This window comes from Copadichromis virginalis, linkage group LG1 (genome assembly GCF_057382275.1).
Source record: "Copadichromis virginalis isolate Kocher_CV1m ecotype Utaka linkage group LG1, C_Virginalis_male_GT1.1, whole genome shotgun sequence".
NCBI classification, from domain to species: Eukaryota; Metazoa; Chordata; class Actinopteri; order Cichliformes; family Cichlidae; genus Copadichromis; species Copadichromis virginalis.
In genome coordinates this window covers 256,904-277,018 of record NC_140618.1, presented here as the reverse complement: position 1 = coordinate 277,018, position 20,115 = coordinate 256,904, and the positions used below count along the sequence as shown (strand labels likewise).

The window sequence follows — 20,115 nt, the reverse complement described above, 5'->3', positions numbered from 1 at the left end:
AAGAAATACTGAAAACTACTGTAAAGATTTTTAGATAGATGGATGGATAGGTGACAGTATAATGAGGTGAAGGACATGTTTTGGATGAAGAAACAAAGGCAAAATGCTTTAAAATCGGTTTAATGAGAAATAACAAGAAGACAGTGATTTTTTTGACAATGGCTATTAAGAATTAATCAGGGGAGTACTCAATAACTTATCGAGCTTTCCAAAGCCGTCCATTAATTTTTGAACCTTTCCATCCGAATCCATTATTTGCATAAATTAAAATAAAATTTCTAAATAATGTGTCAGCTGGGTGACATCGAAGACTTTTTTTGGACAAGGCTGATGTTATGTGTATGAAAACTGTATGAATTGATTTCATTCCATAAAGTATACTTCTGAGGATTCAGTTACTGACACATTTATTCATTAACTATTCAGTTTAATAAAAGAAGTCAATATTTTGTAAGTACGTTTGAAAATGCTAAACTTGTCTTCTTATCTTGCATTTTTCCTTATCTTTTTCTTATCACTAATCAGTCCCTAAGATCTCACCAATGCATCTCAGTCAGGTTGAGGCCTGGACTTTTACTGGAACATTGCAGCAGCTTAATTCTTTTCTTTTTCAGCCAGTCTGTTGCAGATTTGATGCTATATGCTTGAGATCACTGTCCTGCTGATTACCTGTTTTGATCCAAGCTTTAGCTGTGGCCTCGCATTTGACTGTAGAATACTTTGGTATACAGAGGAGTTTGTGGTCCACTCAGATTATCATCCCTTACTGTTGTGTTGACAGGTCAAATCAAATCAAATCAAATCACTTTTATTGTCACATCACATGTGCAGGTACATTGGTACAGCACATGTGAGTGAAATTCTTGTGTGCGAGCTTCACAAGCAACAGAGTTGTGCAAAATACAATAATGCAAACAAGCAAAATACAAGAATGGCTACATCTGAAACTAATAAATATATGTACAATATATAATAGTATATGCATTTCTGGATGTGTATACTAAATATTTTTCTACGTGTGTGTGTGTGTGTGTGTGTGTGTGTGTGTGTGTGTGTGTACACATATTTTACAAATTAAATAGAGTAAACAATGAATAGAATATATAAAATAAATAAAATAAAATATACAGAGTGAGACGTGCAAAACAGTGGCATTACTGTACAGTATGGAGTGCATAATGTTAAAGTTCCAGTAGTGAAGCTGAGGTGTCTATGAAGTGTTCAGCAGTCTGATGGCCTGATGGAAAAAGCTGTCTCTCAGTCTCCTGGTACGGGACCGGATGCTGCAGAACCTCCTTCCTGATGGAAGTAGTCTGAACAGTTTATGGCTGGGGTGACTGAAGTCCTTGATGATCCTCCCCGCTTTCCTCAAGCACCGCTTCCTGTAGATGTCTTGGAGGGAGGGAAGCTCACCTCCAATTATCCGTTCAGAGCACCGCACTACTCGCTGGAGAGCTTTGCAGTTGTAGGCGGTGCTGTTGCCATACCAGGTGGTGATGCATCCAGTGAGGATGCTCTCAATGGCACAGTGATAGAAGGTCCTGAGGATGCGGGGGCTCATGCCGAATCTTTTCAGTCTCCTGAGAAAGAAGAGGCGCTGCTGCGCCTTCTTCACTGTTTTGTTTGTGTGTACTGACCACGTAAGATCCTCAGCCAGGTGTACACCAAGGAACCGGAAGCTGCTCACTCTCTCCACAGCAGCGCCGTTGATGGTGATGGGGGTGTGTACTTCTCTGCACCTCCGGAAGTCCACTATCAACTCCTTTGTCTTTGCGATGTTGAGGGTGAGATGGTTGTCTTGACACCAGTGGGTCAGGGCGCTGACCTCCTCCCTGTAAGCTGTCTCATCACTGTTGGTGATAAGACCCACCACTGTAGTGTCGTCCGCAAACTTCACAATGATGTTGGAGTTGTTAGTGGCTGTGCAGTCGTAGGTGTAGAGTGAGTACAGGAGAGGGCTCAGTACACACCCCTGTGGAGCACCAGTGTTCAGTGTGACGGGGGATGAGGTGATGCTGCCCAGTCTGACCACTTGGCGTCTGTCAGACAGGAAGCTAAGGATCCAGCTGCAGAGGGAGCTGCTCAGTCCTAGATCCTGCAGTTTCCTATCCAGCTTCGAGGGAACGATGGTATTGAATGCTGAGCTGTAATCTACAAATAGCATTCTCACATACGTGTCTCTCTTCTCCAGGTGTGACAGGGCAGTGTGTAGTGTCAGGGCTATGGCATCATCAGTGGACCTGTTGTGGCGGTATGCGGTGTTGTTGGTATGACTTGTGTTTCCAGATTTTGGGAGTTGTACAGCCTATGAAGTTTCAGGTTTGTGTACCATGCCTAAGTAAACATCCATAAACTGCAGGAGACTGTAAAACAACCTCCCTGCAGAGTGCTGGCAGTTCATTTAACTTGTGAACATCCAGCACTTCTAGTCAGGCTGTATTTGAGCCCCATGCTAACCAAGTAAAGCCTCCATTTGAAACCAGGTGTCATACACACATTTTAGCCTTTGGTTCTTCAGTTTTATATTTGAATACATCAAACAGGTAAAACATTCCTTACAAAGAGATAGATGTGAACACATTAGTGGACACTAGGGGTGGAGCCGAACCCGAATATGGTATTCGGAAAGGCACGAATATTGCGTTTTTTATGAATAATTATTTCGAACAAATACTTTAAAAAATATTTGTATTCAGAAACAAGAAAAACTTTATATCAAAAAGCTGAGTTTCCTTATTAGACCGCAGTGCATGCCTGGATGAGTAAGTGAGTGACGTGTAAAAGGTGAATGACAAAGGCTGCTCCACACAGCAACAGAGAAGGCTCGGCTGAGCGATAAAAAGCTGAACTGCATCACTATTTTTGTTGAATAGATTTTTTTGTACCTTAATTGGGTTCCAGAGGCAGTCTCTAACTTTTGCAAAAATTGGGAGATTAATCAATTAAGCTGCATTATTGACGTCTGCAGTCGGGTGCTCTCATGTTCGCGCTGTTTATGTAGCTCTGTTAGCTCAGTAATTTAGACCAGGGGTCCCAAACCCAAGGCCATGGACCGGTACCAGTCCGTGAGTCGTTTGATACCGGGCCGCGAGTGTTGAGGTTCGGGTGTGAAATTTACAATTTTCAGGGTTTTTCCCATGTGTTGTCAATCAATTTTATTTGGTACCGGTACTGGTTTTATTTTGTTGTATTTATCCACGACACCTTAAAGGCCGGTCCGTAAAAATATTGTCAGACATAAACCGGTCCGTGGTGCAAAAAAGGTTGGGGACTGAATCTAGACAATAGGCTGTTACGGCCCTAGCAGTGCCTCCTCCTGAAGGTGCCTGTGCGGGCGTGTCCCACTACCTCTTCTGCCTGAGGTGCCACCTTTCCCTTTTACACAGCTGACTCGCGTCAGTAATCAAGGAGATTTAAGCCCAGGGAAAGGTGAGCTCTGGGGCAGAGTGCGGTTACAGCTAGTGAGCTGTGTGTGTGTGTGTGTGTGTGTGTGTGTGTGTGTGTGTGTGTGTGTGTGTGTGTGTGTGTGTGTGTGTGTGTGTGTGTGTGTGTGTGTGTGTGTGTGTGTAGCTAGTGAGCTGTGTAGCTAGTGAGCTGTGTGTGTGTAGCTAGTGAGCTGTGTGTGTGTAGCTAGTGAGCTGTGTGTGTGTGTTTTTGGTGGTTTTCAGCTAGTGAGCTGCTCTTTCTTTTTGGCTTACTTTTTACTTTATTGACCACGCCTGAGTTTTGGTTGGTTTTTTTTAAATGGTGATAGCGGCTTGTCGGTATGTCTGTGAAGGTTCTCAGTCATCCAGGTCATCGTAGTCAAAGGAGCTTGCAAAGAAAAGCATCTGGACTTCTTTAAGTTGCTTGAAGACGTTTCACCTCTCATCCGAGAAGCTTCTTCAGTTCTAAGGTCAAATGGTGGAGAGTCCCAGATATAAACCTAGTGGGAGTGACCCCCCACAGAGGGACAAAAGGACCCCCTGATGATCCTCTAATCGCCTGAGCCAAGGTGGGAAACTGGGCGTGGGTCCCAATCAGCCAGAGTTTCGGGTGTGTTCATTGTGAAACCTGGCCCCTGTTCCTTCTTTTTCCCTTCAGGCTTAGAGGGAACATGTTCTGCCCGGTGGTGTAGGGTCCTGATTACTCCAAGTTTGTGTTCCAAAGGGTGATGGGAGTCAAAGAGGAGGTACTGGATAAAAACATCAAGTTCACCAGGGAAGACACAAAGGACAACTGTCTGCCTTTTCTGGACTGCGCTGTGCACATTGAAGAGAACGGCAAACTCAACATCGAAGTTTACCGGAAGCCCACACACACGGACCAGTACCTCCTCTTTGACTCCCATCACCCTTTGGAACAAAAACTTGGAGTAATCAGGACCCTACACCACCGGGCAGAACATGTTCCCTCTAAGCCTGAAGGGAAAAAGAAGGAACACACACATGTAAAGGAAGCACTCAAAACGTGCGGCTATCCTAAATGGGCGTTCTTAAAGTCAGCAAAGAGGCACAGAAAAGAAGACCAGACACCAGCGAGGGAGGATAAGAAGGACAGACGCAACAACATTGTCATCCCCTATGTAGCCGGTGTATCAGAGAAACTCAGGAGAGTTTTCTCCAAGCATGACATCCCAGTGTATTTCAGACCCAGCAACACGCTCAGACAGAAACTGGTTCACCCGAAAGACAAAACGCCAAAACACAAACTTAACAATGTGGTGTATGCTGTACAGAGCAGCGAGGAATGCCCAGACCTCTACATTGGAGAGACCAAACAGCCACTTCACAAGCGCATGGCACAACACAGAAGAGCCACCTCCACAGGACAAGACTCAGCAGTCCATCTGCATCTTAAGGATAAAGGACACTCTTTCGAGGATGCCAATGTTCACATTTTGGACAGAGAGGACAGATGGTTTGAAAGAGGAGTGAAAGAAGCCATCTATGTCCACTGTGAGCGACCATCTTTGAACAGAGGCGGGGGTTTACGACACCAACTCTCTGCCATCTATAATCCAGTTTTGAGTTCCCTTCCCAGACGCCTTAACGCCCACTCACATCCTGGGCCATCTGACCTCAGGAATTCGCATGATAAGGTGGGGCCAGGTTTCACAATGAACTCACCCGAAACTCTGGCTGATTGGGACCCACACCCAGTTTCCCACCTTGGCTCAGGCGATTAGAGGATCATCAGGGGGTCCTTTTGTCCCTCTGTGGGGGGTCACTCCCACTAGGTTTATATCTGGGACTCTCCACCATTTGACCTTAGAACTGAAGAAGCTTCTCGGATGAGAGGTGAAACGTCTTCAAGCAACTTAAAGAAGTCCAGACGCTTTTCTTTGCATAGCGGCTTGTCCGTCTCTTTTAGTTGAGTTTGAAAGGGAACTTTAATAAAACTCTTTGATTTAACCCTTTTGCCTCCTTGACTCCTTTTTCTAACCCGGTCACTTTTTGTTACTCCGCCCTCACCGCCTAGACCCCTCAGGGGAACGTAACAAGTGGGGGCTCGTCCGGGATTGTTGAACAGGGAGTTGTGATGTTGGAATTTGGTTTTTGATTGTCTTGCTTTTTTCACCTTTAGAGATTCAACTTCGCAGTTTAAGTTAGGTGAGTGTCCAGCTGAGCTTATTAAGTTCTTCCTTCGGGCACTCTTTTGTTATTTTGCCTTTTTTATTTTCGGAGTAATCCTGGGTGGGGATTAGTTCCCTGTTGGGGGTAGGCAATTCATGGCTCCGGTCGCTGAAGTTTTGCCTTTAAAGTTGCCTTGAGCCCGGCACGCTCCAGAAGATAGGTAGGTAAAGTTTGTTGTGGTTAGGAACTGGGTAAGTTGTGTTTATTTAATGTGTATACTGCAAGAGGTAAGTTGGTCAGTTAAACTAAGTTGTGTAGTTTTCCATTAATGGGTTAATTATTGGGTAGTCTCTGAGTGAGTTGGCAGAGAGGTGTGGTTGTGTCTTAATTAGGGTGTGTTTTCTAACCCTTCTCCGGCCCCCAAAATGGCTGATGCAGCCATCAGTGCACAGGTGTCTAGAAGCTCGTTTGTGAGTAATAACATCCACCTGGTTCCTGTTTTCTGTGAATCCAGTGTTGAGAGCTTCTTCAGTGTGTTTGAAAGCATAGCAACTGCATTACAGTGGCCTGAAGACGTGTGGGGGGTGATGTTGCTGTGTAAATTCACGGGTAAGGCTCAGGAAGCTTGTTCTGGTCTGTCTAGGCAGGACGGCCTAGTTTATGAGAAGATTAAAAGTGCTGTCCTCCAAGCCTATGAACTTGTACCTGAGGCCTATAGGCAGCATTTTCGAGGTTTGGAGTTGGCACAGGGTCAGTCCTATCTTGACTTCGCTAGGGACAAGGCGAAGCTTTTTGATAGGTGGTGCTCTGCAAGCCAGGTTAACGACTTGGGGTCGTTACGTGAGCTTGTGCTGGTAGAGGACTTTAAGAACACAGTGCCTGAGTGTGTTGCTTGTTATTTAAGTGAACAGAGGGTTTCCACTTTACAGCAGGCTGCCATACTGGCAGATGAGTTTACCCTAACTCATAAAACAAATGCTGTAGAATGTGATACCCCTCTGTGCCATAGTACATCTTGGCGGGGTAAGAGTGGGCCAGCTAACAAGGTTGAAAAAGTTGTGGTTTCGAGACTCAGAACGAAGCTTTGTTTCTTCTGCCACAAACCTGGACACCTTGTTGCTAACTGTTTGAGGCTGAAACTCAAACAGAAAGCACACTCCAAGCAAAAAGGGCCTGCTTTGAGAAAAGTCAGTCAGGGTTCTCAAACCGACCAGGTTGCCAGGCCTAGTAAAAGGCTAAACTTGGAGCACAATTGCTCAGTAGCGCCCTGTAATCAGTGTAAGGGGTCAACTAACCCTGAGCTGCCGCTGGTTGACCATTTCTCAGGTCCTCAAAATGAGTTGCAGGGAGACAGATCTTGTATAAAACCACCACTCAGACCTGCACCCCTTGCTAACAAACATGTCTTTGTTTCAGTAATTTTGGGTCTAAAGTCAGACCCCGCTGATCCCAGAACTTATTCCCGTGAAAGAAAAACAAGGCAACGGCAATCGATCATTTTACTTGCAAGGGAGGCCTTTTCGGTATCTCAGCTCATCACAAATGACCTCCCCGACGGCCCGCACTCGCTCCCTTTTATTGACAACGTTCACACAATAAACAATAGTTTACAACACATACCTTCCCCCGTAACCCCCTTGGTTACAAAGACAAGGCACTGGTCATATAACATAAAAGCACAGTAGGAACATCCTTGGTCATAAAGAGGGTAGTCTCCCCACACCCTAGATGGTTCACCCTAGATAACACAGTGAAGCCATACAAAAGGGAGGAAGTTTGCCAACATCAAACAAGGGTGTTCCTGTGATAAAAACACTACCACCCCCCTCCCAGAATCTTAAGGATCTGGGGAGGGGAGGACAGAAAGAATTCTTTAATACTATGTACAAATGGTAAACATAAAAATGACAAACATTTAACATTTCAACTTAACAAGTAAAACCTGCTAGCTGCCTGCTGGGTTCTCCACATGTGATGGTTCGAAGCCCTGGCTATCACATGGGACACTGTTTCGAGGGTCTGGGGCCACTCTCTGGCAATGTTGTGAACCCACTGAGATGGGATTGGCAGCTTCCGCAGGAAATGCCTACCCGTTGCTATGGGGTTTGGTAGGTGGAAAGCCTGCAATTTTGTCATGAAACGGTTATGGACTTAATCGTTTTGGTTTGGTTATCGTAATCATTTCGGTTATCGTAATTTGACAAACCATGGGTTTGTATTTATGGGAGGGGGTGTTACGGCCCTAGCAGGGCCTCCTCCTGAAGGTGCCTGTGTGGGCGTGTCCCACTACCTCTTCTGCCTGAGGTGCCACTTTTCCCTTTTACACAGCTGACTCGCATCAGTAATCAAGGAGATTTAAGCCCAGGGAAAGGTGAGCTCTGGGCCAGAGTGCGGTTACAGCTAGTGAGCTGAGTGTTTGTAGCTAGTGAGCTGTGTGTGTGGTTTTGGTGGTTTTCAGCTAGTGAGCTGCTCTTTCTTTTTGGCTTACGTTTTACTTTATTGACCACGCCTGAGTTTTGTTTTTGTTTTTTGAATGGTGATAGCGGCTTGTCCGTCTCTTTTAGTTGAGTTTGAAAGGGAACTTTAATAAAACTCTTTGATTTAACCCTTTTGCCTCGACTCCTTTTTCCAACCCGGTCACTTTTTGTTACTGCCCCCTCACCGCCTAGACCCCTCAGGGGAACGTAACAAGGCTGTTAACAGAATAATGTTAAAATTCGGTTTAAAATGATAAAACAATGCTTGTGCAGTTGTGCTAAATTGTATGCACTTGTGGGAGTTAGATGGTACATATAAGTTACTCTCTTTTGCAGACAGCAAGATATGGGCTATAGGGTAGCAGAGCTTCCCGTTGCCCATTCACTCATTAACTTAGCTGAAATTCTCCACATGTATTTGGTCAACCAAATGGAAAAGAGTGTTGCTGCTGCTGAGCCACCTCTTGGTCCTCCACCAGCCAAAACAACTTGATCAAGTTCTGTGTGGAGGCATTTTACACTCAGTGCTGCAGATGAAACCAAACTGATATGTAATGTGTGCAAAAGTCAGATCAGCACTTATAGCCTCTTATTCCTGGTACTGTCTGCCAACTCCCTCACAAGCACCAACACATCATCACAGCCATGTTCTGCCCATGCAAGTCAGTTTAAATGTCTGTTCAGTGTCGTCCAACAAGGACGGGTGGTGGTGGGGTTCATGATGTTAACAGTGGTATTTTATTAGTTGTTGGTTTAACCATGGATGAGTCAATGGCTGTTGTTATTTTCTTTTCAATGACGTTCCTTGTTACATGTTCATAGCTGGATTTATGCAAAAACATCAACTAATATTTCATATCCATAATTATTATAATGGATATAATTAATTAAATACAAATACATTTCCCCCCTCAACAAATACAAATACCGGCTGCTATGCACATCTCTAGTGGACACCCACTTGAGGTTTAGAAGTGAAAAAGAGGAACGCTACCACAGTGATCCATTTTTAACCCTGTAAGACCCAACACATCAACAAATAGCCCGAAAATTCTGATTTTTTGGAACTGAGATGTTTATTAGCCCTTAACAAAATGCAAATGTTTTGTTTTTTGTTTTTTTTGTTTTTTTTGCTACATCATGTTGTGTATGATATATTTTTATTATATGTTTATTATATATTTCTTTGTATCACATTCGATACATTGGGCATTTTTGGCAACTTTTGTTAACAACCATGTTAATTTTAGACAAAAAAAGAGTTTTGTCCATAACATTTTGAAATTATGGCAAGTATTGATCATGTCTACGACAGAGGTCTCAGAAACTCATATCAAATATGATACAAATGCTCTTCTGAGGTTATTATGGCAGGAACTGAATGCAAACATATGTGCATGCATGCACACACAAGCATAGATCAGTGTAAGGACCATCTCCTTGGGGCTAAATGTTCTTAAAGGGAAATGAGAAAAACATTCAGTTTGTCTTTTTGAGTTGTGTATTCTTTGTTTTCGCTCTTTTCTTTCTTTCTTATGTTCCTCCTCTTTGTGTGTTCACTTTGCTCCATGTTTCTTCTCCTTCCTTCTTATTTCCTATCCGTCCTCCCTCTTTCTGCTTCTCCTCATCATCAGCTGCGTCTTTCACTGTGTTCAGAGTTACGGAGTTAGAGTTGCAAAGAGAAGAGGAGAGAGAAGAGGCCCTTTATTAAACCTGCTGCTAATTGAGATAGCACGAAAATAATGTGGAGTGACACTTTAATGAAGACATGCTACGTGTTACCACTACTTTCTTCCTCCTGCTGCAGAGAGGAAGAGGAGGAGGAGGTGCAATGAAGCTAAAGAAAAGGGGAGGGATGAGGAGACCATGAAGAAAGATCGAAGGAGGGTGAAACTCAATGGTTTTATTGCAAAAAGAAAAAATAAGAGAAGTGATAGTGGCTCACATCTCCTGCTGTAATAGGTTTTCAGAGGCATGTCAAAAGTAGAAGTTAAACAGAGTTATAGGCAGGGATATTGTTCTATCACGTTAAAACCCAATTATGTTTCATCGGGACGATTGCACTGCTCATGCTTTGGTTTTGTGAAACATGCCTGAGTGTTTGCTCTGCACAAATGCAGAAAAACAGTCAGACCAACACAAAGAGCACGACTAGATGACAGACTCCCCTGAGATTTTCCTTCTATTTAGTTACCATTCTCAGAAACCGGCACCAGATGACAAACATTGGATTTGTTTTTCGTGGAGGGTGGTGATCGGCATTATGAAGAAAACTCTGTTTTCATCATAAGTCAGTGCAATCAACATCAGGAGGATAATAAAAGCTGGCTTTTGTTTTTTTGTTATGTTGCATTAAACCACGATTTGTGAGGAGATTAAATAGTGTGTTAATTCTGAGAGGATTTTAATGAGGTGAGCTTGTGCTTGGATCTGATGTATAAAACATGAGACATGATGTCTGATAAAATATCACAACACACTGATTTTATCTCAGGAAACAAACACACACAAATCACAGTTTCTGGTTAAATAAAGTTAAAAAAATAATTAATATACTACGAGCTTAATGTGGAGAAATAGATATGATATCAGAATATCAACTAATACTTGTCATGTGTCACAAAGGTGGACCCAAAATCACCAACTCAATCTCACACTGCAGGGAGAGCATTTATTAATAGAGGTTAAGAAGGCACAGGAGAAAATCTACCTGAGGATTTTGAGTAACTTGAGGAGAGACCGAAACGCGCTTAACTTGGAGATGGAGGTAAATGAATACTTGGACAGAATAAAAACATTGAACATCACTTTGTCAGAGTTACCATGCCTCATAGGACCAACTGTTTACCGCTGCACGCTCAAGTCAAGTCAATTATCCTCAGGTGTGCCGGGGAAACCCTGCGTGCCACAGCCAAGCCCAGCAATCCATCTGCTCGTAAAGAAAATTACAACAAAATGAAATCGAAAAATCCGAGCCAGCCCGGCTCCGAACAAAAATAATTTTAAAGGCTGCATTACTAGAGTAGTTAAGGACATCTCAATAAAGGAAGATGATCAATGAACAATACTTGTTCTAATTAAATTCTGATTTATAGCAGAATTATATAAATAGCAGAAGTTTATATTTTTCATTAAGTCAACTTTGTCCTTTTTTCCAAAAGTTGATGCAGTGGGAGAAACTTTTCACCACTCATCCAAGTGACTTTTTCAGTCTCAGCCGACTGCAGGTTTCCCCAACCTTATAAACAGTACATTTGCATAATGACTGAAACCAGCACCACTGAAGGAACATTGGGCTGGGAGGTCAGTTCCTTCATCATAATTATGCAAATTCTCATCAACTTTTGCAGATTTACTTACCTGGATGATTGAGGATGCATCAACATATTTGTCCTTTTTTGACTTACTGAGTGTATAACTGAAAAAATATTGTTCCATACAGACCATAAACATCCAAACAATAAATAGTGTCCCTTTCTTTTTCAAATTAGGTAGGAAGTGTAATTTTATAAATAGCACTGACTAGATTTCTGCCTCTTATCACATGGCTGATAAAGACCCATTTTCCAAAAATGTTGAGTTTTTAGATACCTGCTACTTCAGTTCAGTAACATCCAATTAAAAAAATATAGTATTTTACCAAATTCTGCAGCTCAAACTTTTTGAACAGTCTGTTAGTACAATAATCTCACAGAAGCCATATTATTGGTCAGATAATGTCATTGAAAATGCTCCAAAAGGCTTCAACAGCACAAACATGGTCACGAGATCCAGTTCAGGGACTGAGGTGAAGCCTAGCAGACAGCTAGAAGCTACAGCCACCTGTAAACCAGAGGCCACACCCTTAAAATGCAAACTTGAAGCACAATGCAGTTTAAAAAGGTGAGTTTTAAAACTTTCTAAAAATTATCTATAGAGACCAAATAAGTTTGTGTGTCAAGCTGTAAACATGCTCGTTTTTGCTGTAATGTTTTACAGTTTTTCTCAAATGCTAAAACACATTTCACAAACGTTTCCACCATGTTCCCCAATGTCTAAACACAACACCCTTTTCTAACACCTTCCCACTGCAAAACTCAAACTTTCACACCAAAAGAGCAGCTCGAAGCTTTCAAAAATGTAAACACTATACACATCATTACACACTACAGCAAAACAATTGAAGACACAATGCTCAATTTGTGAGAAGGTTCTTTGTTTCATAACTGCCAATGCATATCTTTAGAAACTATACAGTAACGGATCGTCGTAGATCTCTGCAGAGGATTAGGCATTTCGATTTGTGAGTTTCATATGAAGAGTATAAATCTATAGAAAATCCTGCATGTACGTACACTACTGTAACACAGCTCAATACAACAACAGAATCTATTGCACACATCAGTACTCTTGACAACACGATCAGGGTGTGAAGTTTTTTAAGTTATTCACACCACACACACACCACAATCATTGTGCGGCATCATGTGGCTGAGCTGCATCGGGCCACATCACCTCATCCACATCCCAGGCTATATTGTCTCTTGCCAGGCACTGCGGGAAAAACGCCCTGGAATGGCGAATCCATCCTTGGAAGACCTCCGCTGGGATGTGAATACAGGCCAGCTCCATTGCCCTTAGGAGGTTCTCTCTTGTGTATGGTTGTCTGTCATAAACCTTCCATCTCCACGATGAGAAGAACTCCTCTATAGGGTTCAGGAAAGGTGAGTAGGGTGGCAGACAGACGTTTAAAAAGTGGTCACTGTTGGTGGTGAACCACTCTCTGATTTGGTTTGTTCTGTGGAAGCGGACATTGTCCCAAATGATCACATAAATGTGATGTGCGGGCCCAGGATGGTGTTGTTGGCGGTCCAGGAGGATGTCTTCTAGGAAGGTGAGGAGACGCTGGGTGTTGTAAGACCCAAGGACAGCATGCCGGTGGACAAACCCCTCCGAATCCATGGCCGCACAAAGGGTAATATTACCCCCCCCCCCGTTGGCCAGGGACCTCAGTGATGGCTCTTTGGCCAATGATGTTATGGCCTCTTTGCCTTCGTTTCTGCAGGTTGAAGCCAGCCTCATCCAGGAAGAGGTACTCATGAGGTCTGGCCATCGCATCCAACTGTAATATCCTCTGTGAAAATGTGAAAGTGCACAGGTGTTCAGAACAACAGTCAATCAGGTAGCACAGGATTGTCCAGAAGTAATGTAGGCCACTGAGCAACACAGTATGTCCACTAACTGTACTGTGAACATGGATGTATACTTACTTGCACATACTCATAACGTACGTCTTTGTTTCGCGCAGAGTTGTGCTCAAAGGGAACCCTATAGACCTGTTTCATCCGCGTGTTTTGGCACCGGAGAACTCGGTCTATTGTGGCCAAGCTGACATCGTCAATGCTCTCAAAGTTGACATTATCGGCAATGACTTTGTCTCTGATCTCCCGGAGTCTGATGAGTTTGTTCCCACGAACCATATCCACAATGAGGGTTTCTTGTGCCGCTGTAAATATGGCAACCCCCCCCCCCCCTTTGTGGCATTCTTTCAACTCTAAAGAAAGAAACATGTGTTGTCAATTGACATGTGTTACAATACAGTCACAACTGATTTGAAACTAATAGACTACTTTCACAGGTTTGTAAAACTGTATTGTGACAAAGAAAGCAATCGAGTACAATACCTGTTGTGTTGTCTGAATGCCCTGATAATGGTGGCCACGGTGAACCTACTCAGGTTTGGACGGACTCAGCCATTGTCATGCCATGGATAATGACACGGTCAATGACTGTTGCTTGCATGTCGTCCTTAATGACGGTGCGAGGTTGTCTTGCTCTCCCTCCTGGACCTTCTCCTCTCCCATGTTGGCCTCTTCCTCCTCTCATTTGAACTCCTCTTCCTCGTTGGCCTGCTCCTCTTCCTCCTCTCATTTGAACTCCTCTTCCTCGTTGGCCTGCTCCTCTTCTTCCAGGGCCAGCTCTTCTCGCTCCTCTGCATCGAATTCCTCTTCCCCTGACTCTGCCTTCATCCATTGTGTTTGTTTGGAATCTTCAGCATGCTGTGCACTCTGAACTTGCTTTTATACATGTGGTCACAGCATTAGCAACAGGTGTCTTCAATTTTGAGTCGTTGTGTGTAATGAATGACGCCAGGTGTGTTCATTGTGTTCAAATATTGCTGACTGTGGCAAGCATTTTGCATCAAATGATCTTTCATTTGAGAATATGAGCAGAGTTCTTTTGCAACTTGTGTTTTAGCAAGGAAAGCTGTGTTTAGATTTATGACAATGGAGGATTGTGTTCTGTGAATTGTGTCTTCATGTGACGTGTTTATGATATTGGTAAATGATGGCTAGATTTAGAAACTGTGTTTAGACAAATGGTCATTTGGTTTAGAGGATTGGCTTTTGTGTTTTAGCATTTGAGAAAAACTGTAATATGGGAATCTATGGGGACTGACTCACTGCTGGACATCAGAGGACCTGCAATTTTTCAAGTCAAGTCGAGTTTTACTATCAACCCAGCAATATACACTCAAGTATACAGTGGAAAGCATACAGTGGGAAATATCGTCCTCCTGGATCAAAAGTACAAACTGTAAAAATAAAATGAAAAAATCAGATACATGTATACAACTATACAGAAATAAGATAAACTAAGAATAAGTACAACAGTATTGTACTTGAATAGAAATAGAGAAAGAATAGAAAAGAATGAGAATGAGAATAAATAAATACAATAGTATACATTGGTACACTGCCTAATACAGAGTTGAACAGTGCAATACAGAATAGTGCGAGTATTGCAAGTGAGAGGAGAGTGTTATGTAGTTCAAGAAGTGTGTGGAGAAGAGACTCCAGTGTGGCGGAGGGCAGCGTGGTTTTCAGGAGCTGGATTGCTTGGGGGAAGAAGCTATTGGACAACCTTGCCGACCTGCTCCTGCAGAGTCGTCTTCTGGATGGAAGGGGAGTAAACAGTTGGTGGGAGGGGTGATATGGGTCAGCCACGATGCTAGTGGCTTTCTGAATACAGAGTATTCTGCCCTCCCTGTACGTTGATGCCCAGTTTGGCAGATAGATAAACAGTTCTTCAAAAGGAGAGGCAAAGGCTTCCAGTTCTCATTGCAGGGTTTATTTGTCTCCCTAATGAAAGCACTGTAAAACTACAAACATAAGAAAAGCATATTAAAACATACATTTGAAAAAAAATAAAAGGGTGATCCGAAGGGCCAGCTCTGTTCTAGGATGCCCTCTGGACCCAGTGGAGGTGGTGAGTGACAGGAGAACGGCGGCTAAGCTGTCATCCCTGATGGACAACATCTCCCACCCCATGCAGCAGACTGTGACAGCACTGAGCAGCTCCTTCAGTGGGAGACTGCGGCACCCACGGTGTGGGACGGAGAGATTTCGCAGGTCTTTCCTCCCCACTGCTGTCAGACTCCATAATAAAGACTTTAACTGATCAAGCACACACATCCATACATATGCAATAATACTAAGTGCAATAATCCTTTCTGTCATCGTTGTATTTTTACTCAGTTGTATATAGTATTTGTATTTGTATTCTATTTTTATCTTATTGTATATTTATTTTATTTTATTCTACTGTATATAGTATTTTATTTTATTCTATTCTGTACAGTTGTGTACTGTATTTATTCTTATTGTATTCTAATTTTTGCCTCATAACTTTTGCACTGTCCACTTCCTGCTGTGACAAAACAAATTTCCCACGTGTGGGACTAATAAAGGTTATCTTATCTTATCTTATCTTATCTTAATATATTTCTCACATTACAAAGTACAGACTGAAGGCTTAGCAACTTGAATTATAGCTGGTATAACCAAGAAAAATAAATGAAAACATGTTAACTCCAAATCCCGCTAGCTTGATGCTAACACATAATGGAATTTCCTATTGACATGCTAACACAATTAGCATTGGCAGTGCAGCTAACATGCCGGCTTCAAATATGAGAGTCAACAACCCATGTTGTGCACTGTGGCACAACAGCTTGGCTCAGGGAGATCTTAAAGATGTTTCAGCAGCTTTGCGTAGGTTTCCTGTTCAAGAGATTCTCTGCGAATGTGGCTGGGAATCCAAACCAACATGGATTAGAAGGCCCCAAACAAGGAGCTAGCACGGAAAATCACCCCCTCGCCAGACAACCAAGTGCTGTCCATGACCATGGCCAGTGCCAGAAGGACTCTTGCTAAAGTCAAAGTGATCACTGATTTTCTTTGATGGTCAGTGGTCGCCACTTCTCTGAAGACGCTCCATTCTGTGTGCAGTCCTGCAGGGCTTCAATAGCTTCCCCTGGCCATGTTCTGACCTGCTTTGTCACAGGCTTCAGCAGTATATTTATATTGTAAGGTAGACCCTACAATAATACACACCGCTCATTATATCGCACTCTGCTGTGATATAATGAGCGGTCACGGTCACGTAGCTTTCCGTTGCCCTGGAGCTCCACCCATTTGTAGTAGTTGGGCAACAGAAGATGCCAGGGACAGTTCAGCCATAACTTTAAACTTTTCCTGCTCATACATGCTTGGAACGATCTTGCCACTAAAGTGGACGCGCAACGGGATATCATAGCGTGGCTCAAGCACGTTCATCATAGTTTAAGCCCCTTGTTTTGCACAACGGAATACGGCCTCCTGTCTGCAGCTAAACACCCCAAAAGCTTTTGTTATAGCTTTAGCCCGGTCGGACTGGGCAGCAAAGGGCTGCTTAAATACCGCAAACTCCTCTGCTCCACCACTTGGACCGCTAGCGCTGGCCATAACTATCGCTTGACTTCCATCAAATATGAATTCTGCAAACATTAATCTCCTGCTAAAACCAGGCAAAGACCCTGTATATCCCTCAAGCTATCGTCCAATATCCCTTATATGTAGACCTTAAAATAATCTGCAAAGTTCTCTCAAAGAGACTGGAGAAAATAACCCCCCTCTTAATTCATCCTGACCAAACTGGTTTCATAAAAGGTAGGCACTCATCAACAAATACACATAGATTACTTAATTTGATAGACTACTCATACAGTGAAAACCTAGAAACTACAATATTCTCTTTAGACGCAGAAAAAGCATTTGACAGAGTTAACTGGAAATTTCTATTTGCAACTTTACACAAATTTGGTTTTGGATCCTCTTTCATAAACTGGTTAAAAATATTATATAACTCCCCAACAGCTTGTGTCAGAACAAATGACCAGACATCCTCCAGCTTCTGTCTCTTGAGGGGCACCAGACAGGGATGCCCACTCTCCCCTTCACTGTTTGCAATTTTTATTGAGCCACTAGCAGCAGCAATTAGACAGGCTACAACAATTAAGGGCATAAAATGCAAGAACGTGGAACATAAAATCAGCCTTTATGCGGATGATGTGTTACTCTTTCTCCAAAATTCACAAACCAATATCTCTGGGGTGATTGAATTGATAAACTCTTTTGCAAGAATATCAGATTACTCAATTAACTGGTCAAAATCTACAGTCCTACCGATTAATTGCTCCCTACATAATTCCTCTTCTACACCACTGCAATCGGGAAATATAAAATATTTAGGTATTAATGTTTCTCCCAAGCTTGCAGATCTAACTAAATTAAACCATATCCCACTTTTAAAGAAGGTAGAAGATGATCTGGCTAGGTGGAAATGTCTACCCATATCACTCATGGGAAGGGTTGCCGCTATAAAAATGATGGTCTTACCAAAAATAAATTATTTATTCTCAATGATCCCAACTAAACTGCCACAAGATTGGTTCAGATCTCTAGATGCATGTATGTCCAAATACCTTTGGAAAAATAAACCCCCACGTATAAGCTTAAAAACACTACAAAAGACCAAGGATAGAGGAGGATTAGAACTACCTAACTTTCAGCACTACTTCTTAGCCAACAGGCTTCAGTTTATCTCAGGATGGGTAAAACATACCGTCTTAGATTAACCTTGGCTAGATGTAGAACAAGCACTTTGCAATAATCTAGAGATCTCAGACCTACCATTTATCAGCTCAAACATCCAACGACATGAATGCTTTAAAAGCATCAACATCAGCTCTTCTCTGACAGCATGGTGGGAGTTTCTAAAATTGACGGCATCTTCATTAATCCCATGCAAACGTACACCTATCTGGAACAACCCTGACATATTACAAAACAATAATATGATAAACTTTCCAGATTGGAGTGGTAAAGGAATCAAATATTTAGAACATATACTAGAAGGAACAGAATTGATTTCATTTGACGGACTAGTTACACAATATGGGATCAACAAGAAAAGATTTTTAGAATATCAACAAATTAAATCCATAGTAAAAAAGAAATTTAAACCGGGTCAAGTTGAACTACAAACACCACCAAATGTGGTTCAATTTCTTACTCTTAAAACCCCCAAATTACTATCCAAAATATACAGAATGCTTTCTAAAACAGATGAATCAATATCTTTTCCTATTGCAAAATGGGAAGCGGATTTATCAGTTAACTTAGACCTAAACTTCTGGTCTCAGATTTGCTTAAAAACCTTTCATCTAATTAGAAATCCCAGTCTTCAATTAATTCAATACAAAATATTACATAGAGTGCACTATACAGGTCATCGGATGTTCAAGATGGGCTTTACGTCTACCAACAACTGCTTACACTGCCAAACCAATTCACCGGACAATTATATCCACGCTCTTTGGTTCTGTCCACCAGTTCAGAAGTTTTGGCGTGAGATATGTGAAGACTTATCAAAGTGTTTGAAATGTAACATTCCAACTTCCCCCTTAGTGTGTTTGTTGGGCAGCTTAGATAATGTCACTTCAGAAAATAATATAGCCCATATGGTTTTCACTGCCCTATGCATAGCCAAGAAAACAGTCCTCATGAACTGGAAAAATAAAAATAATCTTACTGGCGCAGGGTGCCACCGGTGCGTCGAGCCACCCGGGGGGCTCTTCAACTGGTGGGGGAGATTGTCCCATCTTGCAGGAGCTTTCCTCTCTTCAGGAACTCTCTGCAGGAAGGGGAGATACAGGAGAGGTGGAGGAAGATCTCAGCCTGGGCGTCTATTGTCTTATGTAGTCTGGAAGATGAGTGGCAAGGCAAGGCAAGGCAAGGCAAATTTATTTGTATAGCACAATTCAACAACAAGGTGATTCAAAGTGCTTTACAGAGACATTAGAAAGAAAAACAAATAAAATGCATGGTTTAAAATTTATTAAAACAAGCAAACAAAGTGGATGGTGGGGTGGGTGCAGTTTTTTCTGTGGTGGGGTTGGGTGGACTGTCCCGGGCTCTGTGGGGCCGGGAGGCGCTGCTGCACTGGGGGCCGGGAGGCGCTGCTGCACTGGGCCCCGGTCTGGATGGGCCTGGGCCCCCTTTCCCTGGCGGGTCGCGGAGTATGGGGTTGCCTACTGGGGTCAGCGGGGGAGCTGGCCCCAGGGAGGGGTCACTTGCCCCTCCCTTCCTTCCCTCCCCATATCCAGCTGCCGCCCTCATCCCGCTCCACCACAACCACCCACACATGCAGGGCCTTGGAGTAGGGGTATGTCACCAGGGTGCAGAGAAGGCTACCCCCCCCGTCCCCTTCTGGCTGCCTCTGCTTCAATTTTATCCCACAACTTAGACATTCACATTACTCACACTCTCATTACACATACATGTAGGATCTTGGGGGTGGGCACGCTACACGGACTCCAAAAGATCATCAGGGTGTACACCTCACCCCTGGCATCGTTGCCCACCTCTCAATTTTAAATACACGTAGACATTGAGGGCTATCAGGAGGGACTATGCGCTTACCTGCAGCTCTCTGGCAGGTAGCTCCATGCCCTCCTGGGTTTTAATTGCACCTTAGAACACACATGCATCAACACTACAATGAGCGGGTGGAGGGAGGTTTGAAGTCTTCTCTCACCCCCATTCTCTGCGACCTGCTGGAGCGGGGGGGCTAGGAGGAGGTGGAGTTGGCCGTCCGACTGCGGTCTGGAGTGTGGGGCCTCCCTGCTGCTGCGGAGTCGGGGCAGTCTGTCTCTCCCCACCGCAGTGAAAAGGGTAACACCACCTGGGTCTGGGTGCAGTTCCCCCCTCCAGGGGCAAGGG

At 43.3% G+C, this 20,115-nt stretch overlaps 1 pseudogene; it reads right to left on the bottom strand.

Annotated features, from left to right (window-relative positions):
• Positions 1-12,680: 12,680 nt before the first annotated feature.
• On the bottom strand, positions 12,681-13,491 carry LOC146718028 (uncharacterized; annotated as a pseudogene).
• Between the last annotated feature and the right edge of the window lie 6,624 nt (positions 13,492-20,115).